Raw genomic sequence first — 27,900 nt, forward strand, 5'->3', positions numbered from 1 at the left:
TGAGTTTTCTGAAGGTCTTTTATTCTTTTCAACCTCACAATCTTTGGGAGATGTGACAGAGGTAGAAGCTTCCGCATCCCCTCCCTGACAATAGGATTTTCTGAGCTGACATCTGAGGGAGAGTGAGGTCAGTCCCACTTGATTCATGTTTGAGAAGTCAGAGGTGCCATAGCACTGTCTTCCCTCATGAGCCGTTCCTCGATTAGTTGTCTTGATGTTAAGATCAACGAAGCAAACCTGAGGACAGTGTTCTCAATCTCAGAAATCCACCCACTAAATATGAACAGGAACCCTAAGAACAGAAGGAAAGACAAATAAAGCAGGTACATCAAATTCTAAAGTTTTCCAAACTTCCAGTTAATTAAACGTGACGCAAAAAGTCACGGCAATGCTACTACAGGCATCGGTTTTAAATATGTGTCTCCTATGCTCCCCCAAATCAAGGGAAAAATCTCTGACAGCTCCACGGTGGGGTCACAGCAAAAAGCAGTTTCTATTTTTGAATTCCTGCTTCCGATCGTGCAGGCACACTTTGGAATTTTTTCTCCACGATTTAAACATCGGCTGTTGCCCTGTTATTTAGCCAGCATTGCACGGTTCTCCTTGAGTGCGGATGTGTCTAAGACAGAAAGGGCACCAGCTTTGTAAGGCAAGCATCCTACCAGCGTGGCTCAAGGCTCGCTAGCTGTTTTTCTGGCTGATTGACGAATTTTACAGATGTTGGAAATGGAATCATTATGGAATCAAAGTTCCCAGTGAAATTCTGTTTATGATGCTGGATCAATAGGATACAGTAAGTTAATATTGATTCCCAAAGCAATGCATCAATAGAATATCTTGAAGTTATATATTTAATTCCTTGTTCAGTTGTATTGTGAGTTTATCAAAATATTGCATAATCACTCAATTAGCCTACTATCCTGGGTCCAGAACTCCTGGGACATTCTCCAACACATTTTTCTCTCCCACCAAGATAGTGTATTACTATTAGGTTATGTAACCTAACAGCCTAAGTGATTACTGAAACAAATGTCTTCTTCATAGAATTTTAAATCTGGCAATGTTTAACTTAAAAAAAAAAAAGCTTTCTTCTCTTATAAAGACCATAGTCCAGCAGTAGCCACAAACCCAATACAGTTAACAATGACAATAGTGACACACATATGTTGTGTATGATTCAAGACCCTGCTACTCAAAAGCCTTTCTCTCATTCTTTATCAATAAGATTTCATTTTTTGTTTGTTTGTTTGTTTTTGGCTTGACAATGAGCCATAAACGTACACACCTTCTTAGACTGTCTTGCATCTGGGGAAGACCAGGTGACCTGGTTCTAGACAATAGATTATAGGCTGAAATTCTTGGTATGGTTTCTAGGAAAGCTATTGTTTTCCTGAGTGTTAGAAAGAACGAGAGAGTGAGAGAAAGAAAAAAAGAAAGAAAGAAAGAAAGAAAGAAAAGAAAGAAAGAAAAAGAAAGGAAGGGAGGGGGAGAGAGGGAGGGAGGAAAGAAGGAAGGAAGGAAGGAAGGAAGGAAGGAAGGAAGGAAGGAAGGAAGGAAAGGAGGGAGGAAGAAAAAGAGAGAGGGAGTTGCTCGGCTGGTTCAGTCAGAGGAGCGTGTGACTCTTGATCTCCAGGTTGTAGTTTCAAGCCCCATGTTGAGTGTAGAGATTACTTAAAAAAGAAAATCAGAAAGAAAGAAAGAAAGAAAGAAAGAAAGAAAGAAAGAAAGAAAGAAAGAAAGAAAGAAAGAAAGAAAAGACTTTCACTTCCTGCCTGGAGTTCAGAAGTGATGGCTGGTTGTGAAACAGCCATTCTGTGACATTGAGATGACAACCTCCTATTGCAGAAGGTGGAGCAGGAAACAAGATAATCTGTGTCTTCATGATTCCTTTTGAGCAGCTGTGCATCCTCCTCCCAGATTTCTTATTGTGTGAGAAAAAAGAAACCCTTTGTGTTCAAAGAAGAGTTGGCCAGGATCTGTGACATGTGGCTGAAAGTGCTCCTAACTGATAAACCACACGCTGAGTCCAGGGTTGCTGTGCCACACAAGTCCAGGGAGTATCATTTACTTGTATCCTGTACAACCATGGGGTCCTATAGCTGTCAGATGCGAAGCAAGTTCTGGGGATCCAAAAAATTCATGAAATATGGATTCTGCCTATCAGGAGGTTGCAACACAATGAGACAAACTTGTAATGTTATCCGTGAAGCTAGGGTTTCATAAAGGATGCACCCTAGAATAACATTCAGGTTAAAAATGGTCTGCTGTTATGTAAGTTTGGGAAACTTACTCTGTCTTCAAATGCACTCCGGCATATTAAAGACTCCAAGGAGCCTTGTAACAAGAAGGGTACTAACTTCCTTTGACCTACTATTTCTTAAAACTAATAATTAAACCTTTTTTCTCCCTAGGCAGTACCTCTTAATAGCCTTCAGACTCGCATTCAAAAAACACACTTGAGGAACTGCTGTACTAAATGATTTAACAAAGTTATAACCTTAGTAATACGGCAAATGTTACCCGTGGAAATACTTCAGCCATACTTAAATTATTTATATAGGAGTCTCTTAAACACACACACACACACACACACATCTGTGTGGGTTGAATTAGGTCCCCCTAAAAGATATGTGGATGTCTTCATAATAAAACCTGTGTGTGTGCCCTCATTTGGAAATAGAATCTTCCAAGATGTAATTAAGATGTAAATTAAGACGAGGTCATACTCGATTAGGGTGAACTCTAAACCAAATCACTGGTGTCCTTATAAGGAGAACAAAGGATTCATAGACACAAAAAGCAGAAAGCCGCGTGAAGACAGAGGTAGAGACTGGAGGGACGCAGCTGCAGAGGGAGGAATGCCAAGGAGGGCTGGTGACCACCGCGAGCTAGGAGAAGCCCATGGGGCAGATTCTCCCCTGAGCCTCCGAGAAAGGATCAACCCCGCTGACACCTTGATTTTTGAACAGACTTCAGAATTTGGAGAGGAAAAAAAATCTGTTTTTTAAAGCCTCCTAGTTTGCGGTGCTTTGTTACCTCAATCCGAGGAAACGAGTACACCACCATGTCCTTATTTGGCCTCCCAATTCTGTTTGTACTCGAAATTTTTCCTGGTACTTTGTCTCCAGCCCAGCAGCTGGATGGAAAGGAAGGGCTCCAAGTCCACAAGAGTTTAAGCCCTGACTCAGCTTATTTTTAACTCTTTAAATTTAGGCAAGTCACTCAGACGTCCTGAGTCTCAATTCTCTCAATTATAAAATCAGGACAGAAACTTGTATTCCTTCATCAAGTCTCTCTTTGACAAGGACTGACTGACCAGTACCTGTGTGCCAAGCCCTGTGCGAGGCACACGGATAGCTATCACGTAAGCCAATACGTGATAGGAGAGGAAGCCATCCCGCAAAGGAGAGGCAGGTGTTAAGAGCAGGCATAACCTGACCGCATAAGCTACTGTTGGAGGTGGTGGTGAGGATCACATGAGAAGTATGTGAGTGTACCTTATGATCTGTGCCTTAAAATACAAACATTATAAATAGGATCAGATGGATTCATGAGAAAGAATGTCCTTGTTCCCTCTGGTCAAACTGGTAAATATTAGGTAAAAATAAATGAATAAAAGCTCTTGCTGGGGTTTCAGAGGACTGGCAGGAGAAAGTGTTGGAGGGAGTAGTAGGGAATAGAGAAGAGGAGGCTCTAAGAGATTTACACATTTATTCATCACTCATTCAAAGCAGACCCAGTGATGGCTCTTCTCAGAGTTTAGCCAAAACTCACCTATTATTATGTGTTGTAATTAAGTGAAATGGTTGATAATTTTTCCTTCTTTTCTCCAAAGGAGGTAAAATAGACATTTGCATTGACTTGTCAAATGGTTCTTTTAAGAAATATCAGTGTATTGGGATGCCTGGGTCGCTCAGTCGGTTAAGCGACAGACTGAGTTCAGCTCAGGTCATGATCTCAGGGTCCTGGGATCCAGCCCCAAGTCGGGCTCCAGGCTCAGCGCCGAGTTTCCCTGTCCCTCCCCCTCTGCTCCTCCTCCCACTCTCTCTCTCTCAAATAAGTAAATACAATCTTTTTTTTTTTTTGAAAAAGGAAATATCAGTACATCAATAACAGGAAGAAAATGCAGCTATTGGTGTTACATTGGTAAACTGTATAATAGAACAAGAGAATAAATTGTCTTAAATATCTCTGAAGTCATGAAACTGAGTATTTGCAAGTTCAAGCCCCTGGTACCTGCATGATGAAGATACAAAAAATCCTCCTCCGTAAACCTGTCAGGGATCATCAATTGATTTCTTCGGAACCATCCAGCCATTTGAAAGACCCCTCATTGGCATTCAGAAGACTTGACTTTTCCAGTCTCATAAAGTAAGCAGCCAAGTGTTTTCCATGCAAGGATAAGTACTTTCCTATGAAAACTTTATGAAGTGACAGAGAACCCCCTTCTTTCAGAAACCAGTCATGCACTGTCTGTTAAACCACTCTACATTGAAATTCCCCGCACAAAGGTTTGTTCTCTAAATACACTGTACTGGAGTGCAGAGAGAGTCAGAGACGCAGCTCTGGATATGCGCAATGACAGCTCAGTCTCCTGGCCCCACCCAGACTTCCCAGTTTCATGGGTCAATAACCAATAACTTACACTCACTTTTTCTTCCCAAAAGCTTAAAAAAAAACAAACAAACCCAAAAAAACAAAACAAAAAAAGCCACAAGAATAAATACAGAAATAATGATAGTATGTGTTTGTATGAATAAATATACAAAAGCACATATTCTTGCTTATTTCAAAAAAGGGTTTGGGGACACGTGGGAGGCTCAGTCCTTAAGCGTCTGCCTTCAGCTCAGGTCATGATCCCAGGGTCCTGGGATCGAGGCCCACATCGGGCTTCTTGCTCAGCGGGGAGCCTGCTTCTCCCCTTGCCTGCTGCTCCCCCTGCTTGTGCTCTCTCTCTGTGTCAAATAAATAAATAAAATCTTTTAAAAAATAAAAAAAAAGGGTTTGGGGCTGCTTTTAGAAATATTGTTATTTTTAAGTATATTGAGTTTTAATATCACATATTAGGATTATAATATCACAACTAACATTTCTCATGGCATAAATTTCATTTAAAAAGAAATTTAAATTGTATTTCTTAAGTCCATTCAAGAGTCAAGGAAAAGTAATCATAGCTCCAAACCTTGCCAGCAGTAATTCAAAATAAACTACCTAATCAGTGAAAGGAGATATATTTCATGGAGTCTGAGGGAATTCTGGCAAACAAGGTTCATATGTTTAATGAGCATCCGAAAATTATGAGGAAAATATAGTGGCATGAATAATATTTGAGTTATAATTATATCTACCTAAGTCATGTCGATTATATTCTTTAACTGTCCTAAAATCGTCCATACATCTGAAGCTTTTCTGCTGTCATATCCTGATCTCTAGATCCTTTTCTTGACCACCCTCACAGCAGCTCTCCTAGGGCTAACTAGTCCAGCTGAAATTAAAGTGGACTAACATGGTTTGAATATGGGAAAAATATGTTTGAACAATAAGAGACAATTTGAAGGACGCCTGGGTGGCTCAGTCGGTTAAGCATCTGCCTTCAGCTCAAGTCTTGATCCCAGGGTCCTGGACTGAGTCCCGCATCAGGGCTCCCTGCTCAGCGGGGAGCCTGTTTCTCCTTCTGCCTGCTGCTCCCCCTGCTTGTGCTAACTCACTCACTTGCTCTCTCTCTCTCAAATAAATAAAGTCTTTTAAAATAAATAAATAAATAAGCAAGAGACAATTTGAGGGCCAATCCATTCTACTCAGAGATGGAGGGGTATGGAGGAGAATTCATGGACATTTAGAGAAATCATGAGGAATCACAACAGGATCTCGAAGGATCTAGAGACACACACATACATCATTCAGCTAAGAAGAGATGTAAATATGATATGCAATTATTTATTTCAAACCTTTGATTTCAATTATAAAATGTTAGTGTTGAAAGAGGCAGAGAAGACCACTGCGTTTTCCTCATATTTTACAGTCATCTTCGTCATTTTGGGGTGCTATAACAAACCACCATAAATGGAGTGGCTTAAACAGCAAGTGTACTTAGTCCTAGAGGCTGGGAAGTCCCAGATCAAGGTGCTGGCAGATTCGTTTCTGGTGAGGAACGCACATCTGGTGTGTAGACGGCCATCTTCTGTGTCCTCACATGGCAGAGACACAGGGCTCTCATGTGTCTTCCTCTTCTAAGGGCACCAGTGCTATCAGATTAGGGCTCCCACTCCTATGACCTCATTTGACCTCCTCATTGGCCCTATCTCCAAATACAGCCATGGGGTGGGGGCAGGGGAAGAGCTGCAATATATGAAATTTGGGGGACACACACATTCAGTTCATAACAATAGGTGCGTAACCAAGGACAGGAGAGGCAAAGTTGCTCATTCAAGGTCATGGAGTGGGCAGAGTCCATTGGAGATGGGCAAGCCAAAACCTGAAGAGCCTAAGGTTAGGGCAGGAGCCTGGCAGTGGGTGAGTTTGAAGAGGAAACTGACCTAGGAAGACTGAGCTCCCAGAGAACCCCCCCTTCCTTTGCTCCCCTGTGGCCGAGGGCCTGTCACCCTGCAAGTCGCAGTCACTTCCTTCCACTCCACAGTGTTCTTACTGACAGCCCAAGGTTCATGTTTGCTTTTTTACTGGCAACCAACACATCAGCTAACAGAAAATTCCAGCAGTTCTTCACTCATCTGTGTATATCCAACAATTACAAAGACACGCTCATTTTATTTCTTTGATTGCATGATGAGAACAGAGACTTTTCATTCACTTTTTCCTCACCTCTTGCACGTTAAAATTCCACATTCTTCAAGGGGAAATGTAATTGAAAATGTAGATGAGAGATGCCTGGGTGGCTCAGTTGGTTAAGCATCCAGCTTCATCTCAGGTCATGATACCCCAGTCCTGGGATCAAGCCCCACATCAGGCTCCCTGCTCAGTGAGGAGCCTGCTTCTCCCTCTCCCTCTGTCCCTCTCCCCACTTGTGCTCTCTCTCTTCCTCTTTCTCTCTCTCTTGCTCACTCTCTCTCAAATCAATAAATAAAATATTTTTAAAAAGAAAGAAAATGTAGATGAACAAACTAAATTTTTGATTTAAATGCCACCATTAAGGTTTTTTCTATCCACTACCCATCTTTTTTTTTTTAAGAAAGTAATTTTTGAACTTCATATCATTAATATAATAAAATAAAGGCACAGGGCCGGTGTGTGCTGTGGCCCCCTGGCCTGCGAAGTATCTTGTCTTCTTTTTCTCCTGAAGCTCGGGCTTTGAAGAGAACAAAGTAGCTCTGGAGTTTTCTCTTCCTTCCCCAGAATCATTATTATCTGAAGAGCAAAAAAATAAAGGTGAACGTTGCTTCACCACAGCACTTCTCAATCTCGCATGCCTGTTTCATCTTGTGGCAGCGGTGGCATTGTTCCCGGCTGTGGGGAGAATAGGCTCTTACCTGGAGAGCTTAAGCAAAGAGTAATTTATTAATACTCACAGAAGAGTCCATAGGAATGAAAAGAAGTAAACAAAAGGAAGAAGCCCTTTAGGCAGGCTCGCAACAATAAAGCCACTATTCCCTGTAAGGGCCACCCAAAGAAACAGCCTTCTCTCTCAGCGCCCCTCACCCCCAACCCCTACCACCACCATCACCACCACTACCACCACCACCACCACTACCACCACCACCACCACGCCCAGCTTTAAAATTTCACACCTTCTACTGCTTTTTCTCACAGTCCCAGTTTATCCTGGGGTGAACTAGCCTGTCTCTGGTCAGTCGCACAGAAGATTAGAATCAGAAGTATATGATATGTCATTTACTAAACTGTAATCAAATATGATGGCTCCCTGGAGATGATCAAATGTGAAACTGGTTGAGATTTTCTGCTTGCAGTATAAATTCAGTACAGAAATGCCTATCTGGTGGTTTGTATCTGGTCACTTGCCAAGGAGCTATTTTTTTTCTCAGGTATAGACAATTATTCTTTCCACACAAAATCTTTTATTTTGACACATTTTAAGTGGAAATCCTTCTAAAGTGCGTAACAAGTTTTCATGACCCTACCAGTAGGGCAAACAAAACATAATTTAATTCGTTACCAATCTCAAGATTATTAGAGTGCATCCTGGTCTTTTGGATTAGGATGTTTTCTCACTGAAGAGCTGCATGGCCTCTCCTAAGTGAATTGTGGCAAGCCAGGCAGTTGCTAGGTAGAAACGACTCCTTAGTCGAAGGCTAGAGGTGGTCAGATACTTGGCCTCAGGACCTTCAACTGGGGTCCCGACATGATGTATTCTCAGAAGTTCTGGGAAAAAGTCCTATTTAACTCCTCCAGAGCAAAGACTTGGCATGCAACTGTAGCTACACCCAGAATTACAGATGGGGCTATCTCGTGATTCTGTGGGAAGTTTGCTTCTTTACTTGGCTTGCGCTGCACAGTATGTCATTTTCTGCCCACAACTTGGTGAAAGAGAACTTTTCTGTGCTCCTCTCCAAGCATGTGTGTGCAATGCAAAGCAAGCCTTGTGCAACTAGATAAAGGACAAAGGAATAAGATTATCTATTCTCCAAAAATACCTTGAGCAATACAACCTAAAGAATGCTATCTTCAAGCCTATGCCTATTTCAAGTAAATGTAATCATCACCACTCTTGAATTAAGTGGATAATAGAAGGTTCTAAACATTATGTTTTAAAGCATTAAGAAATAATTCAAACCTAGTCATAGTAATGATAGTTGTATAATTTGGACAAAGAGTTACTCTTTGAAGAATACAGATACTATAAATAATTAAAGTATCTAGAAGAGCGATACTAATTAAAACCCATTCACATACTTCCATACAGTTTGCTAGAACTATGTTTTGTTGCTAGATGTTGATAATGATATTTAAGAAAACATTATGAACAAAAAGAGATTTACAAAGGTTACAATTCATACCATCTAACCCTCCTTTCCCAACTTCCTGCATTGTAGACCGACTTCACTTTCATTTTTTGAATACTAGGTGTATTATACAACACTTTGATATGGTTCAAAATCCTGTCCAGGATTTTAGCTCCCTTTTTCCTAATGAAGCTCACATTCATTGTCTTAGCATTTATTACTTTATCCCCTCTTTGACCCCAAATTATCTTTCCAACTTAGTTTCCAACCCTCACTATACAAACCTATACTGTCACATTATTAGACATTTCATCATTCCTTAAGAAAGCTTTGCACTGATCTTGGGCCGTTTCTAATGTCATCTTCTCTGTGAAGCCTCTGTGATCCCTCCAAATAAGAGATCGGTCCTTTATCTGAACTTCTGTAGTCCTTTGTACTTCCCATGTGGCATCCGTCACATACGGTGTTGTAGCATTATCTGTATCCATCTTATCTCTCTTACTATATTGTAAAGTACCTTAAAGGCAGAACGGGAGTTAATTTCTCATAGAACTATCACTCACAATACCTAACATGGCGCTTTACACATACACAGTGCAAGATGATCAAGTGATATTACATATGTATGCGGCAGGTCACTTTCAGTGGCAAAATAACAGAAACCTAATTCACACTGGCTTGGTTTCTAAAAGAGGAATGTATTGACTCATATAAATGGCCAATCCAGGGATGCAGCTGACTCCATGTATAAAAGGATTGAGGGGCTCAAAGAATGTCATTACTGTTATCTCTCCCCAACTCTCTGCTTTTTTCTATATCTCTTTGTCTTCATTTTTCAAGGAGATATTTTCCACATGGTTTTCAAGAAAGGCACATACAACCTCAGGTCACATACCCCAGGGAAGAGAACTATTGGCTCTTCCTGGGTTTCATAAAGTTACACCAGATATAGAACGAAAGCATAGTTTTTAAAGGGACTCAAAGACAAATGATAAGAAAGCATGCTGAACAGTAAAAAAACTGTGAAATTACACTAAAAAATTACAAATCAACTCGCTATGAATCTTACAGACTGACATAAGGGTTAGCCTTATCATTTTTAAATTTTAGTGAAATATCAAATCAGCAAGCATAGATTATACAACTGTCTATTATACTCAATAGACACAATGATATAAGAGCTAAACTTAACTACTGAGGAAATGTAGTCTAGTTGGTGGTTTAAAAAAATTTGATGCATGAAAATAGATGAATATAAGACATGGTATTAACCAAATGTTAAAAATTGCAGCACAGGGGGTGCCTGGGTGGCTTAGTTTGTTAAGCATGTTTTCAGCTCAGGTCATGGTCTCAAGGGTCCAAGGATCAAGCTCTGTATTGGGCTTCCTGCTGAGTGGGGAGTCTGCTTCTCCCTCTCACTCTCCCTCTGTGTTCTCTCTCTCTCCTTGTTTCTCTCAAATAAATAAATGAAATCTTTTTAAAAAATTGCAGCAGATGATAACTTTAATAATAATTCAGAGAGGCGCCTGGGTGGCTCAGTCTGTTAAGCATCTGACTCTGGTTTCAGCTCAGGATGTGATTCTGGGGTTGTGAGGTCGAGCCCCTCATGGGGCTCTGCGTTGACCTCGAAGTCTCCTTCAAGATTCTCGCCCTCTGCCCCTCCCCCACTCATGCACCCACTCTCTCTGTCTCTAAAATAAATAAATAAAATCTTAGTAATAATAATAATAAAAATAACAATAATAACTCAGGAAAGATAGGATGATTGTGGAATAGAATGATCTTTGAAGGTTTTATAGAGGTTGGGAAAACTGTTTTGTTCAGTGAAAGATGGATTGTTTTTGAATTGTTGGAAGAGGGTAGGAAGAAATTAGGGTGGAAGGAAAGAAAATTAAATGGTCCAGAGGTAGGCATTCTATTTGTAGAGACATAATTGTAGACAACAGCTCAGTTATAATGGAGAATTCATGTCGAGAATGAGGTGAAGTGCTATAGTGAGGTTAGCTTAAAGCAGGTTTTGAATACCGGATCTCTGAGTTTGAATTTGATCTAGTTCTAATTTCTACTATATGTAGGTTTAAAGAAGAATTGAGAGGGAAATCTGACTGCAGGTGATGATAAAATTGGAGTTCAGCCTTTGGAATAATATTTCTACTGTGAAATAGGGGTCAACATTTCCATTTATGTGGGTTATGAGCTGCACAGCCCTAGTGGGCACGAATCACATTGTAGTCTCTTGGGGTTGTGCAGTGCACAACACTTGTAACAGTGTATGGCTATTAAAAAGAAACCCACAAGCCCAAGATGGAGTCATTTGACCCCAGAACAAGGACTTAGTTGCAATTTCAAATTCTCTAGGAGTAGACTTTTAAGCCAGTCAATTTAGAATTTTGTGGTCAGCACCAATGAGGTAATCTGTTACATGGGGCCTCTCTATCCCCCAAAGGAAGATGAGGTAATCCACCTAATAAATCCCCTGCCCTTCTCTGTAAGGGAAGGTGACCTTGCCTGGAACAATCCCTTCTTTTCTTTTGTTAATAACTTCTTGTCCCACCCCTCCTTCCTATAAAAACCTTCCATTTTGTACAATTCCTCAGAGCTCCTCTACTTGCTAGATGGAATGCCTCCCGATACATGAATCAATTAATAAAGTCAATTAGATCTTTAAAATTTCTCTGTTGAATTTTGTTTTGTTTTTTTTAACATGGTCAACCTGGATGACTTTCAGGAAACAAAAGAACATATCAGTTTAACATTGGTGGAACATAGGTAGGTGTCAAGTAGAACTTAAAGAGAAGGTTAAAAAGTGAGGACTAGATTATGGATTGCCTCAAATTTCAGGCTAAGAAATATGGACTTTGTTCTGTGTTTAATGCAGGGGAGAAATTGGGGAAGCCATTGAACAATTCTGGATAGAATAGTGAAGTTGCAATCAGTGTTTTAGGTGAATTAAATTTAGGCTACAGGTTGGGGACGTATTCAAGGAGTAGAAATTAGCAAACAGTTAACAAGTAAAAGATCATTTGAGTAGTGCAGAGAAAGTGGACCATAAGCTAGAAAGCAAAAGGGAGATTTGGGAGGTGTTTTATTTTGGTTTGGTTTTGGTTTTTAAAGAAAAAGAAGGAAAGGCAAGAAAGAGGGATTTTATGAATCTCTTATGAAAGAAATATGCGCCCTGAGACCTATTATTATTATTATTTAGGTAGAGAATAAAGGACCAAAATTACATTTCTTTCAGATCCCTCCCAATGACTCTACTGCTGGCAGTTGTACAGCTTTTTACAGTAATTTCAAATATATTCTTCCATTTGGGTATAGATACTTCTTGAAATCATGAAATTAAACAATGTCCTACGCGTATATAAAAAAATCACATCTAAAATATAGAAATTGTGATTCATTACCGACAATAAAGTACAGTTTAGAATTCTAATGACAACTCTCCCTATGTTGATTTGAACCAGAAAAGAATGAATGGGTGGTGGCATCAGCATGTCAAAATCAGACTTTTCACGTGTTTTGGATCCCATTCTTCTTCAGGGATCTTGTTCCCTATCTTTCCTCCTTCCATCACTGAGTTTCCCTTCAGCATTTCAGAAAAACATTCTTTAACCATCCTGGGTCATCTCCTCACTTTCCATCAGTCCAAGCTGCTGGTAGAGCAAGTGTACATTTCTTGTCTCTATCTCCTTTGCACTCAGTCACTTCTCCGTTCATCCCACCTCTGCAACTTTTCCCTCTGAAGATAACACAAACCTCCTATTTGTTATTTCTATTGGGCAGTTTTCAGTATTTACCATCTTTGACCTCTACAGTGGATAATAGTTTTCCTTTCCTTCATTCTTGAAACTCCTGCCTTGGGTTCCTGGTCTCATTCTGTCTGAACGATGTTGCCTCTATGCCCTTGACTTTCTTTTGTCCTTTCATGTTAATAATCCATCCTTCACACTCTACTCTTTCTTATTACACATGCTTTATCTGGGGAATTTCATTCACTCCTTCTACAGCTTGTATACCGATAGCTGTCAATTCTATATCTCTAATCCAGATCTAAAGCCCTATGTTTACAAGTGGATGTTCCATAGATGCTCTACAAAACATGTCCAGCACTGAGCTTCTTACCAGTACCTCAAGTCCCTTCTTCCTTCCCTATTCTCTTCCAAATTGATGGAACCACCATTTACGCAAGGAACTATGATAGAAAACAGAGCTATCCTGAATTCTTTTCTTCTCCATCCTCCGTGCAATAGTTAATTTTATGTGTCAACATGATTGAGCCACAGGGTACACAGATATTTGATTAGACATTTCTGGTTGTGTCTGTGAGGGTGTTTCTGGATGAGATTAACATCTAAATTGGTAGACTTCATAAAACAGATTGCCCTTCCCGTATATAATCTGTGAAAGGCCTGAATAGAATAAAAGGCTGAGTAAGAAAGAATTCTTACTCTTTGCCTTAAGGTCTTCAAGCTGAAATGTCAGTCTTCTACCTTCAGACTCAAACTCAGCTTGAGACGTACATCAACTGCTCTCCTGGGTCACAGGCCTTTGGACTCAGACTGGAAATTTACCCTCAGCTTGCTGATTGTGGATCTTGAACTTCTCAGTCTCCGTAATCACATGAGACAGTTTTTGGAGTACATCTCTTACTTTTGGTTTTCTTTCTCTGGAGAAACTGACTAGTTCAGATTTGGGTACCAAGAGTGGATCTACAGGACCACAATTCTAAGGATGAGTTTTCTGAATTAGTTCTGAGGTTTCCGAAATTGGCTCTTCAATCTCATTAGATTGAAAGATGGTAATGACCATATTTCCAGTAGTGAAAAGAGCGCTGATAGTCCCTTGCAAGATCTGGCAACAGAGGGGGGTGGGGGAATGGGATAGACCGGTGATGGGTAGTAAGGAGGGCACATATTGCATGGTGCACTGGGTGTTATACACAACTAATGAATCATCGAGCCTTACATCGGAAACCGGGGATGTACTGTATGGTGACTAACATAATATAATAAAAAATCATTAAAATAAAAAAATAAATAAATAAATAATAAAAAAAATAAAAAAAAAGATCTGGCAACAGAGATATGCAAAATATCTTCATTAGATATTCTAATCAACCACTTATAAGAAATAAGGAGTTTGGTGACTGCATATGTGATACTTTCAGACATTTTTGGAAATCTAATGAATTTAATGAGGTCGTTGATTGCTCCTAATGTTGCTGGAGAAGTGATGAAAGAAAGGATGAGCTCAGGGATGTGAATTCTCAGTTCAAGTGTCACATAAATGACCTAAACACTTCTGTGTGTGCCCTAAAGGAGACCTTTATCTCCTGTAGCCTCAGGGCTGAGATTGTTGAAAATCAAACACAGAATTTCATCCTGCAGTTGGCTGAATTATAACACTAGTTGAACTCCCAGCTCTACAGGGTGTCTACTGTTCAAATGAGGTCATTGATTGGTAAAGAATAGAATCTTGTAAATTGGAATGGACCTGTAGGAAGAGCCTGATGAGGCTGGGGACATTGAACCTCTAAATTCTGGCTAGTCTTCTTTCCCAGTGGAAGTGGCCTCCTCACTCCCAGTGGTATTGTCTTCTCTAACTCGCCCTTACTCCCCATTGGAGGGAATTAACTCTGCATTGCCTGAGGAAACTGTAATGCTACGCAATACAAAGCTGATTCTCCTTAGGAGCCACATCTACTGCCCCCCTTTGCTTCTAGATCTATAACTAGACTCAAATTCCAGAAGGTCCCTAAGGATGAGATACGAAGTGTGACCTCTGAGGAGGTTGCTACACTCCAAAAGAATTATGTGACTTTTCTAACTTATGTAGATTAAAATCTGGAAAACATGTATGGGAATGGATACTGAGGGCACGGGATAATGATGGAAGAAGCAGAGTTGGATCAGGTTGATATTATCAATACGGGCTTACTAAGCAGAGATCCCGGATTTAACGTTGTAGCTCAGGGAGTTGGAAAGGGTTTTAACAGTTTTAGCTGATTGGATGAACATGGACCAAAAGGTGGCCTACTATGAGCAAACTAGAAACACTTGACTTACCTTGCTTAAATGTAGAGGGAGGGATTCAAATGCTTAGGAAGTTTGGAATGCAGATTTGTAAAATTAGTGGATTTGTCAATTAAAACTTACCCACTCTGAGAGTCCAGGTGACATACCAAAGTCCAGAAGACACCTTTCACCACTACTCTGAGAAAAAAATTGTGAATAGAGCCCTAGTATCCTTAAAGAGCTCTGTAATCACTCTTCTTTGTAGGCCAGTCCTTATAGTGGGGACTACAGTCACAGAATCAAGAAACCTAAATGCAATGGGAGTAATTGGATCCTGGGGTAGCAAGGGCCAAATGGTAGCACTCAACCACCAAGGGCAAGGTGGGCATGGTTACCATAATGGATAGCAGTTAAGCAGCAATCAGAATAGTCTGACTTGCATAAAACCGTGGCATTGGCTGGTTGATCATGGTGTTCCAAGAAGTGAGATATGTAGGAAGCCTGCTAAATTCTCACTTGATCTATCACAACAGAAAAGTTTTAGGTCAAATAGCAAAAGTCTAACCTGAATCATAAAAATAGAGTCATGGCTTCTCAACCAATTCCTGGACTTGATCAGTTTTTAGACCCAGAACCCCTTGAATAGAGAAGACACTGAGTCCCCTTGAAACAGAGTCCCTGTACACCACCAAAAATGTGTAATCTTTCTTTAACCCTTCACCCAAAAGGACCTCCAGGCTTTTACTAGGGTAACTGTGCATTGAGGAAAGAAAATAGTGAAAACTTTCAGGGACGACTAGACACTGGCTCTGAACTGACACACTAATTCTAGAAGACCTGAAATATCACTGTGATTCACTAGTTGGAGGAGTGGCTTATGGAGGTCAGGTAGTCTGGGGACTTTAGCTCAGTTCCCTTACGGTGGGTCCGTGGGTCCTTGAACCCATCCTGTGCCTATTTTTCTGGTTCTGGGATGCATAACTGGAATAGATACAATTAGCAGCAGGTGGACTCCCCACACTGGCTCCTTGACCTGTGGAGTCAGGACTATGGTGGTGGGAAAGGCCATGTGGGACCCTTTAGAATTGCCTCTAACTAGGAAAACAGTCAACCAAAGCAATATTGCATTCATGAAGGGGCTGCAGAGCTTTGTGCCAGTATCAAGGATGCAGGTATGGCAATCCCATGACATTCCCATTCAACTTACCTATTTGGTCTATGCTGAAGACAGATGGATACTGGATCATAACAGTAGATGTGTAAGCTTTAACCAGGTGGTGACTAACTGTGGCTGTTATACCAGCTATGGGTTCAAATTGCTCGAGCAAATTAACACACCCCCTGATATCAGATATGCAGCTATTGATTTGGCAAATGCTTTTTCTCCATACCTGTTAGGAGAAACCAGCAGAAGCTACCCTTCATGAACTGGATGTTATCTGACCCGCCAAGCCATGAAGTTAACATGTACAGCACTCCACCAACAAATAGAAATGGTATGTATGTGGTGTGTTTTAAATGTACTGAGACTCATTTTTATCTCAGAATATGGTCCATTTTGGTAAATGGTCCATAAGCACTTAAAAAGAATGTGATTCTGTTTTTGAGTGGAATGTTCTATAAATGTCGATTAGGTCTTGTTGGTTGATAATGTTGTTCGGTCTTTTATATGCTTACAGATTTTCTAGCTATTCCTTTTATCAAGTACCAGGAGAAAAGTGCTGAAGTTGTGGATTGGTTTATTTCTCTTCGTTCTATTAGTTTTTGCTTCACGTATTTAGAAGGTCTAGTATTAGGCACATAATCATTTAGGATTATTAGTTCCTCTTGATAAATGGACCCCTTTATCATTATGAAATATTTGTCTTTATTCTTGATAATATTTTTCCTCTAAAGTCGACTTTCTCTAAAAAAATGAAAAAGTAAAATAAAATCTCCTTTCTCTACTATTAACATAGCCACTCCATCTTTATTTTGATTAGCATTCTCATGGTCTATTTTCTCCCTTTTTAGGATTTTAACACTTTTTATTTTGAAGTAATTTTAGACTAACAGAAAAATGGCAACAATCGTTCTCATGTACCCTTTACCAACTTTCCCTAACACGGAATGTCTCGTCAGTCCCCTGGGGTTGTCTCCTGTTGGGGATATGGCCGCACCCCACCTGGGCTCCTCCTTCTCTGTGCGGTAGCCTTCTCGTGCCAGACAGTAAGCAGTTAGAGCGGCCATCAGGTTCACCTCTTGTGTTTCCTCTCTCTCTAAAATCACTCCTTCCGGATGCCTTAGGGCTGAACCATTGTGTCATGTATTTTGTTTAGTTTTTTAGTTATTTCAGGCCATGATGTAAATCTGGACCCCTTAAACAGTACTTTGTACCTTGTTTTTTTCTCATTCAGCATTCATCATATTATGGGGTATTCTTTACGAACACCTATTCAGCAGGTATGTCACTGCCCCACGCATATTTGCTGGAAAACCTTCGCCATTTTCCTTCCCCCCGGGCTTCTGGTGTGCTTCACTCCTGTGGTAGCCAGTACCTGGGACTTGGGCTGCTGTGGCCACTTTGTTGTTTGCACAGAGGACGGGGAAATTTCTGGGACTTTATGCCCCTCAACCAAACCCTTAATTAATGACTCCGTGGAGCAGTAATATAAATACACCCGCTCTCTTGCTCCCTATGGGAACAACTCTGAGGTGTGATCTACACTTTTTCCAGAGCTCCTCTGAGTGAGCAGAAGTTACCTTGGGACTGCTCATTTGCCATCCTTCCTGCTATCCTGACTTTTCATGAGAATTCTTCCTAATAACCTTCTTCCACATGAAAGCTTTCTTCAGGGTCGCTTTCTGAAGATTCCAAGCTAAACAACTAGTTTTGGTATCTGCTTAATATTTCTTTTAGAGATTTGGGACCCAATTCCAGCATGGAGGTATGCTCCTCCCAGCCACAACACCAAGCAATTCTTGGACACCAGCAGGCAATCCAAGAATTCAACTCAAGTCTGATCCTATCTAGGGGTGCCTGGCTGGCTCAGTGTCTGCTTTCAGCTGGGGTCATGATCCCAAGGTCCTGGGATCAAGCCGGCATCGGGCTCAGCGGGAAGCCTGCTTCTACCTGCCACTCCAAATGCTTGTGCTCTCTCTCTTTCTGTCAAATACATAAAGAGAATTAAAAAAAAAAAAGTCTGATCCTATCTACCTGGAGATAGCATCGGATTTCACAGGTTGAGGGCTCAGTCCCACAAGACTGTACTCCCAGTCCCAACCCCTTCAGATACTTGGCTCAAGCCTCAGGCTCTTACATGTGTTTCTGACCAACCTGTTACAAATTGAAGGTTCCAACAACCTCCCCCTTAAATTTGACTAATTTGCTAGAGCAGCTAAACAGAACTCAGGAAAACACTTAGGTTTACCAGTTTATTAAAGGATATGATAAAAGATACAAATCAACAGCTAAATGAAGAGATCCATAGGGCAAGGTATGAGGAAAGGGTGGGGGGCTTCCATGCCCATTCTGGGCATGCCACTCTCCCCAAAGCTCCACCTGTTTACCAATCAGGAAGCTCTCTGAAATAAAGGACCAAAAAGCTGCCTTAGGTTTTTCTGGAGGCTTCATTACATAGTCATAATTGCCTAAGTCATTGCCCATTGGCTGATTCAATCTCCAGCCCCTCCCCCTGACATTGGGGATGGGACTGACAGTTTCAATACTTTAATTACACGTTTGGTCCTCCTGGCAACTAGTTCCCTACTTTTGACCTTGGGTTGGGCCCAAAAGTCACCTTCATTCTTAACAAGACACCCATTTCACCTTTATGGCTCTGAAGCATTTTCAGGAACTGTGGATGGAGACCAAATATATCTGAGAAATATATTTTGGTCATCTGAATGACCAAATGTATATTTCTTATAAATCATTATATCGCAATAGTCTATTCTTTCTATATACTATAAATTATAAATATATAAATTATACTATAATTTATTTAACCATTTCCAAATAGTTCAGCATTTAGTTTGTTTCTACTTTTTTTTGCAATAACTAATTTTGTGATAATTATCTTTGTTTCATTGTTGTTGTTGTTGTTGTTGTTGTTTTAAGTTTATTTACTTATTTAAGTAATCTCTACCCTCAACATGGGGCTCAAACTCAGGACCCTGAAGTCAAGAGTTGCATGCTCTACTGACTGAGCAGGCCAGGCACTGCTTGTGATAATTATCCTTGCATGCAAAAATTTTTTCTTGAGTTCTAGACTACTTTCTATGGATAGATTCCTAGAAGAGAAATTATTGAAAAAAGGTATGAGTATTTTATGGTCCTTGATCTGAATTGCCAATTTGCCTTTCAGAAAATGTATCAATTCATAGTTTCCTTTGCAGAATATCTTTGTTTAAAATATTTTTGAGGGGTGCCTGGGTGACTCAGTCAGTTGGGTGTCTGCCTTCAGCTCGTGTCATGATCCCAGAGCCCTGGGATCAAGTCCCGAGTCAGGCTCCTTGCTTGGCAGGGAGCCTGCTTCTCCCTCTGTCTATTGCCCCCCATGCTTGTGCTCTCTCTCTCTCTCTGACAATTAATAAAATCTTTAAAAAAAATATTTTGACTACATGAAGCCACTCTTAATGTAAACTTTTTTAAAAACCTTGCTTTTTTTATTAGTTATGAGATTATTAGTAATGTTTTCATTTCTGTGATTACTGAGATTGAATCCTTTCTCACATATTTACTGGTTGTTTACCTGCCCATGAATTACCTGCTTATGAACTCTTTCTGAACTATTATTTGTTTATGAACTTTGCAACTTTTTATTATCCTAGTGTTTTAGCAATATGCATACAATTATATAAAGTTGTTAGGTCTGTGTAATTTACACAATCTATTTAATCTATGCAAATATTCTCTGTATGTGTCTGCTTTTAAACTTTTTAGTAATGTTTGAAGTGTGACAATTTTGAATTTCAAGTAATCCAGTGTATTTATTTCTTTTCATTTCTGATTTCTCCTAAGGCTTCCCTACTTAGAAATTACACTACATTTAAAATCAGATAAATTTTATTCTACATTTTTCCCCAGATTTTTTTCTTTCTTTCCTATCTCTCTATCTTATAAATTCCCCCATTACGTATTTTACAATGGACAACACTGTATGCTGAGTTTATTCACTCACTCAGTGAAAAGGTGTTCAGTGTTTACTAGGTACTAGACAGAGCGCTAGAGACATCGTCGGTAAAGGCAGATGTTGAAAGGGACACTGAAGTCACATCTGAAGATGATGCAGGCTGGCTGGGTCTGAGGACCCAGAGGGGTCCCGCAGGACCAGCCAAGAACGTCCTTGACTTCTTAAGCAGAATAAAAATCAACCTAAGCTGAAAGGAAGTGAGAGCAGATTTTATTAAAGATAGAGAGAGAGTGTAGAGACAGAGCATCTGAGAACCTCAGAAAGGAAAGAAGAATGAATTTTATCTCTACTTGGGGCCTGGGGTTTTATTGAGGGTTGTGGTCCAGTGCACAGTATCTTCTCAAGCATCCAGGCACACAGACGAGGGTTTAGGTGCTCTCCATAAGTCACCTATGCCCTGGAGCTAAGGGTCTTGATGGGTCGGTGGTCTTGGAAAACATTCATGATGACCCCACCCAGTCACTCCTTAGATGTTATTTATTGTGCTGGAAGACTCAAAAAAAGAAAATCATTACATCCTTGACTTTTACAAAGAGGACATACACTATCTGTTTTATAAGGCACATGTAAGGTGGGGGTGTAGGTCCTAGCAAGAATAGAAGCAGAAAAAGAAGCAAAAACAGTTTTCATGGGGTTGCTTTAGTTTCCCTGTCCCAAAGTCACTCAGTGAGACAGTTCACTTAATTCATTACTGATGGTGGAAGAGAAAGAGGGAATATGTGTGTGAAATGGCTGCCCAGGGCTGGGTATTTAACCCACCTTTTCCATGGTATATCAACTCACTCCTTAATAGAAAAACAGATCTTATGATCAGGGATATGTTCAACAATGTTAAAACCAACAAATGAGTGGAAAGCATCATTATCCTGAAGCGAATAGATTTTCATGAATTATTGAAAATATCCACCTTTTTTCCCTCTTTATCTGATTACTTAAAAGTAGCAATATACAACAAATCATTTTTTCTATAAACATTTTAACATGATTGCAATAATATTACTTATGCAATTTCGCATTCTCCTTTGTGCATTTAGTGTTACAAAACATTTGTAAAAGTCATAAACTACTTAGTAAACATATCTAACAGTTATACATAAAATGTTTTAAATGGACCAATTACTGTTATTCAAAGCAGAGTCCATTTTTCTTCTTAAATAAATACATACTGTTTTACAGATTCTCTATTTGGGATATTATCATACAATCATGTCCATTTTGGGGGGTGTGCACATTTAATCAGAGTGAATTAATACAAGTACACACCACCTTAGGCCTTCAAACAAATTTCTTTTTCAATTAGCCAGGCAATCCTTTCAATTTTCTTCCTCTTAGTGACTCTTAAGACCATCCATTCTATAATTTATTGAGCCTCTAAAATGGAAAATGAACTATAATAGGGCATTGCCTTAAGAAATAACGTTCCAGACATTCCAATGTATTTAATGTGGCACTTCAAATCTTTAACGTATTCCTCTCTACTAGCTCCTTGAAGAAATTCTTGTGTGTGCTAATCCAAAAACAAAAGCCCCACAGCAAACTTTCCCTCAACCCCTCCTCAGCTCCACCCAATCTATCTTCCTTTACAGGCAAACTATCGAAAGCAGAGTTCATCTTCCTACTCCTCTTCCCTTATTTACCTGGCACCTGTTTATTCCCCAGCGCACTGTAATCTTCCACCCCAGCCCTTATCAGTTCCTTCTACGGCCTCCTTGTAGGCTTTATTTCAACGTCTTTTCAGTAGTTGTATCAACAACACTCAAAGTTCTCTTCTTAGTACCTTTGGTTTCCCTGTCACTTCTCTCACATACCTTTTCTTGACCACCAACTCCTCCTTTTACCGCACTAGTCATTCCAATGTACGGTATCAGCCCTTAACTCCATTTAACCAACTCACTGGATGACTGGATGACAGGAGACTTTCCCCTCTGTCAGTCAGCCTCTCCCCTGTGCACTTCAGGGCTGAAGACTCCTGGCGCTTACACTCATCTCCGCTTGGCCCGCGTCTGCCTACTGAACTGAAGGCCTCATAGAGACTAGTGGTTTGTTCTAAAAGCAGTTTATGCAATTGCACTTGCTATTTTAATTATGTAATTTAATCAACTGCTATGTAAACTAATGAAATATGAGAGTGAAAAAAATAAAAGAGTGTTTCTATGAAAATTGAGATAAGTGATTTGGAAAAGCTCCATAATGGCTGGTATCAGAAAGACAAATCGCGGTCAAATTAGGTGAAAAACAAAACCAAGAAAAAACTCCTTCCAATCTAGACATACTGACATTGATGACCTTACCATACAAATATCCTGAAGATCTTGCCCCACTCACCGAAGCTGAAACTGGAATCTGAACGATGTTCTTTGGCTTAAGTGGCTGAGCTGAGCTCCAGGCAGCAACATATCTGCACACAAATCAAAGGCCTTGCCCTGCATCAAAAGAGAATGAAAGCAAAGTAACATTTCTATGTTTTAGGGGTCTATGCATTCCTTTTCTTTTTTCCAGCTTGAACTACCTCTACTGATTAAGCGATCCTATTGCCTTGTCTAACAGGCCTCCTTCTCTAGAAATCATGATTACAACATGAGGCCTCTTGTTCTCTTGCTCTGCTCTCTCCTTGAGTAATTGAATTTCCAACCAGAGCTTCGATTTAGCCTTTAAATAAACAAGTACCAAATCCATGAGCTCTTCACCAAAAGGGTCCATTCATCATTATAGCCTCCACCATCCATTTCCCTCCCCGCATTGTGCCTTGCACACAATAACTGCTTGAGAAAATTATTGACATATAAAGCATAATGAAAACATTAGTCCATAAATTATAACCCAAGACTTAGAAATCTAGCTTGAATAAATGGATTACAAGAAAAGTCCTTTGTTTTAAGGTCATAACTCATCCCTTCTCAACTATTAAAGAAGCTCAGTTAATAATTATGATTGGAAAATTACCATTTTAAACTGGGTAGCTGATTTTTTTCTTAATCAACTGTTAGTTTTCCAGAAATGTACAAATTTAGGTCAACAATGACAAGTATCACTACAGCATTCAATTTTATCTAAATGAAGTCCAAAGTTTGCCTTCTCTCTTGAACCCCATGGGCTTATTCTCTCCGAAGCTAGGCAGCACAGATATGATTACCCCTTGCATTTTACAGATGAGAGAATTGAGGTCCTAATAGTTACTGATTTACTGTGGACCTCATCGACAGTTTGTAACTTAAATGGGATTTGTATCCTGGCCATAGGCTTCTTGAGTCACCTCTTGAATGCTCCTGAACACCTTTACAATTGGGCAGAAGAATCAGGAACTAAGTAGCAGAAAGTGAAACTCTTCTGTCCATTAAGTATGACTCATCTGCTCACCAGCCTGTCCAGGATTATGCCATTAGAGTTCAGTCCTTTGGCTTAACATATTTTCTCACAAAATTCTTGAGAGCAATATTAAGTTAATAATTCATCCTCTAACATCTTCCTATTAATTAATGTATCCAATTCGCTTTCCTTTGAATAACTGATTACTTGAATGACAGTAATAGGTATTTTGAGGAAGATTATTTTAGGTTTTTGTCCTTTGTCTTCAAGAAGGGAAGGACAATGTTTATGTGTGTAGGTGGGTGTTAGGGAGTGAAGGGCATAGTCCTAGACAAGGATCCTGGGAAACAAAAGGAGATTACGAGGATGTTGGATCACATTTGAAGAGTTCACTAGAGAATAGAATGAGAAGGAGCGGAGTGAGGGAAGACATGTGTTTTTATTTCACAATTTTAATGTGAGTTGAACTTAATGCTGAGGTAACTCGGCTCTTAATGATTCCTTCCTTCCTTCCTTCCTTCCTTCCTTCCTTCCTTCCTTCCTAAAACCATTGATAGTATATCCCTTCGTTTTGACTCCAAACATCTCTGTAACTAGAGCATAAAAAACATTTATGGAGCAGATTATGATTTCCCTTAGGAACAGTTCTGAAATTGAATGTTGAATTTCTGACCCAGGACTTCGCATTGGCTATATCATAAATATGATCAGCCATGTCTCATGACAATTAAGAAATTACTAAACATGCCTATCATATAACATTAAAATTTAATTACCAATTTTATAAAATGGTCATGGATAAACCAAGCACGTCTTTTATACAAAGCAATCCAATAAACTATGCATTTTGGGGGAACATTAAAAATGTCATGTTTCACTGGCTGCTGATCTTCCCACGGTCTGTTTGTCTGAAGTCTCTGAGTTACCGAAGACAGTGAGCTGGCGAAAAGCTGCCTGAACGAGCCAAAGGAAGATTTGGGAAGTCCACCAGAGTCTTACATGTGGCCCCTTTCCATATATTCTAATATTCTATGCAACTATTTTCTTAAAGTAATATGTTAGCTATAACAAACATTAAGCAACGAATTCAAATAATTGCTTGTGCACCTTAGAATTTGCAAGAGTTTATGGTATGCTAGACTGTCCTGCTTTAGAAGGATGTTAAAGACGTTTGAAATGATAGCTCTTATTTCTTTAGTCTAGCTACACATCTACACATTTAGGGCCTCCTAAGTAATTTTCATTTTTTAATTATGAAATAATTTTCATACGTTGTTAGTCTGCTAACAATTACTACCTGGTCATTAGCAAAATTTTATGGAAATGGAGTTTCAAAACATCCCTCAAAGAATCCTCAAAAAACAGAATGCCTTTACCTCTCAAAGTACACATGGGTGGCAAGCAGGAAGCTATGTGTTAATTAGGTGATAGCAAATGGGTGAAGTGGCAAAAAGGCAGAGATGGAAAGTGTAGTTTTCTACAGTGGAAAAAGGATAGTTGATTTCTGCAAAATTTACACAAAAAGGCTAAAGCTGTACTTTATGAATACTGAAAGGCCATTTGCAATTTTATTTTTTTTTATTGAGATATAATTGACATATAACACTATATTCGTTTCAGGTGTATGACATAAGAAATGAACACCACAATAATTCTAATTAACATCCATTGCCACAGTTACAAATTTAAAAAAAAATAATTTAACATTTACCACCTTTTCTTAGGTGTTGATGTCTTTTGCAAATTATTGAATTCAATTTGAAGTAAGGAGATTTAATTGAAAAATTTCACAGACAATAGGAACTACTTACTCTAGGATAGATCATCTATTTTTACAAATTATATCCCTCAACTATGTTTTTCTTGCCTTTCCCTATTTTGAAAATGAACAAATTTTATTGAAATGACAAATTTAGTAAAACTGGAAAGAATGCTAAGGTTCCCAAATATTACCTTAGTCCCTCTCAAATGTAAGACCTCGAATCTTTAAGTTAATTTCTTCTTGCCTTAGAAAAAAAATATTAAACTGGTGAAATACCTCAGGATATATAATTTTTAAATTATATATATTGTTAAATATATGGCATATAGAAATATATATATTTTTAAAATGATAAATAAAAATAAAATAGAACTAACAACGGACCTCACAAGACCAGTAGAAATAGCTCATCTATTACAAGTTCTACCCAAAGGCGATGTTGTGTAAATTCAGTTTGTAGGCCCTGGGTGGCTTCCCCAACGTCGGCCTCTCAAAAGCTTTATACTGATATTTTTAAGAAACTAGCAGTATACTTCACCTTGGAAAAGTAATTTTATAAAGACACTGCCATTAGTGATTTTATGTACTTCGACATACCCTTCCTGAATTTGAAATAATGGGTAAGTCCAGGTAATAATTTTTGTTCTCTTTCAAATTTTATGACTAAAATATTGAGTTGTGTTTTATGGCCTACATTTATTATATTCTGTCGAGTCAGCCAGCAGCTTTAGGCAAAGAATACCTTTGGAGTCTGAAATCAGATGCAAAGGAATCAGAGGTTTAAAATGAGTTATCATGTATTCCAGAAGCATAAGAATTTTCCGGAGATTTTGAAATACAACTAAATGCTGCATACTGTGTTATGTATGAATAATAATTTTTCAGTCCTCTGTACAATTTCTTCCTTCCTTCCTTTCTCTCTCTCTTTCCTTCCCTTCCACTCTCCCTTCCTTCCTTTCTTTTCAGTTAAGATAATTTTCTCTCCTAGTATGGGCCAGGATTATTGCTATAAAACTTCATTTCCTCCAGAGTAGTTTTGGTAGTATTTTTGGAGGAAGAGTTTATTTAGCAAATTGTACATTGATAATGTTAAGGACTTTTTATAAAGAATTTTAACAAGGTTTCAGGAATTATTCAGTCTCATTTTTAAGAGTAAAACTGAAAGAGGGAAATTTAAACAGTGGTAGATTGAATAACAAGTGAGGCTGTATAATATCTGTATGACAGAACAAAATTCTAAAACTTCCTTAAATCTTTTTCTTTTTAAACCAGGTTCTCATTTTAACTGACCAGACACAGTTGTTAATATCACTTATTTAAAAAGAATGAGAACTTGGCTTCCACAGGAGAAAGAGAGAAAAACAGCAGGATTCTAACCTAGATCTAATCCTAACTTTCTTCGTGTCGTAGGTCCTAGAGCTGTCACAGTCCCTTTAATAAACTTTCATTTTTTTACCAAACTGTGAGGCCAATACTTAATCTGGGTGTGATAAGTGTATTTGTAAATAAAAGCATTTTGAACAATATAATTATTGTTATATTGTAAGTTATTACTTATTAGGGAAAAGCAGATACCAGGCAAACTTTGTTTTCGTGGTACTGTAAATGTCATAGGCTAGCTAGGTTATAATGAGGTTTATTTTATGGTTTTAGCACTCTTTAATTTCAGAGTCTACCTAAAAAAGTTCTTCACCAGGGACCATCTTTATGTTTAATTTGGCTATGCAGATCTACTCTCATTTGGAGTGCTCATTGGCTATTATTGATAGTGATAACTAAAGTCTGGTTAGAATATCATAAAAATTATGCAGTATAAAATAAATTCCATGGCACTTCTGAGGCATTTGAGAAATAATTTACTTTCTTAGAAGTCAGGTCAAGAGCAGAAACAAAATTATCATTTATGCCTAACCTCAATTTTCCCCCTCAAGTACATAAAAAGAACAAAAGCACTGTTTTCTTTGAATTTGATTTTCTTTGAAGAGGGTTGTGGTTATTACGTTTTACTTTGTTTTACATAGGAAACCTTTGTTGGCCCTCAAAATGTAATTTAGCAATGTAACTGATGTATTTTTGCTACCAATCAAGCAAATACATATGACAAAATGTATGCATACTTATTTCAGCCTCTGAGATTTGTTTTTAAATTATTCTGTTTGAAGCCCGGGGAAGAATATGAGATCATTTCTTTCCCCTCTGCCAAAGGCAAGCTGATTTCCCCAACCCATGTGGACAGTTGAGCAGTAAGTCTAGCGTGTTAGCGTGCCTGAGTCTCCCGACTCGCGTCCTGCCATCCGTGAGCACACACGCATTCACGCTAGCACGCGGGATGGGGCAAGAGTCAACTGGCAAGACATCTCCGGTTGGGCTACGCAGATTATGCTGACGGTGTAGCCGTCCCGTGTGTCTGCCGCATCTGCCCACCGGCTGGGGAAAGAAAGAAAGGGTATCCGGCAGAGTGTAAGCAGTTGCGTCCACCCACTCTCCCACTTATATACACTGTACTCCTCTCCCCACGTGCATTCCGAGTGCTGGATCACACACACACTCACTTGCACTCTCACACACGTGCGCACCGTACCTCGCCCAGCCGCAAGCCAGGACACGGCGCCGCGGCACCCCAACCTCCCCGCCCCTGGCTCTGCGGCCTCGCCCCATCCACCCGCGCTCCACGTGGGCGCACCCCGGCGCCAGGCGGCCGCTCTGCCCACGGAGCCCCCCCTTCACGG

At 39.5% G+C, this 27,900-nt stretch overlaps 1 long non-coding RNA gene across 2 annotated transcripts; it reads right to left on the bottom strand.

Moving 5' to 3' along the window:
• Positions 1-27,855, bottom strand: LOC103680829. 2 transcript variants are annotated; one of them, XR_005832240.1, is made up of 3 exons: positions 27,753-27,855; positions 22,429-22,526; positions 1-292 (listed from the first exon to the last, which is right to left on the bottom strand). It is a non-coding gene; the product is annotated as an uncharacterized LOC103680829 (long non-coding RNA). The 2 variants fall into 2 exon arrangements; XR_005832241.1 differs by having other exon boundaries at positions 22,395-22,526.
• Positions 27,856-27,900: the final 45 nt, after the last annotated feature.

This window comes from Ursus maritimus, unplaced genomic scaffold (assembly GCF_017311325.1).
Source record: "Ursus maritimus isolate PB19 unplaced genomic scaffold, ASM1731132v1 scaffold_4, whole genome shotgun sequence".
In the NCBI taxonomy this organism is placed as follows: Eukaryota; Metazoa; Chordata; class Mammalia; order Carnivora; family Ursidae; genus Ursus; species Ursus maritimus.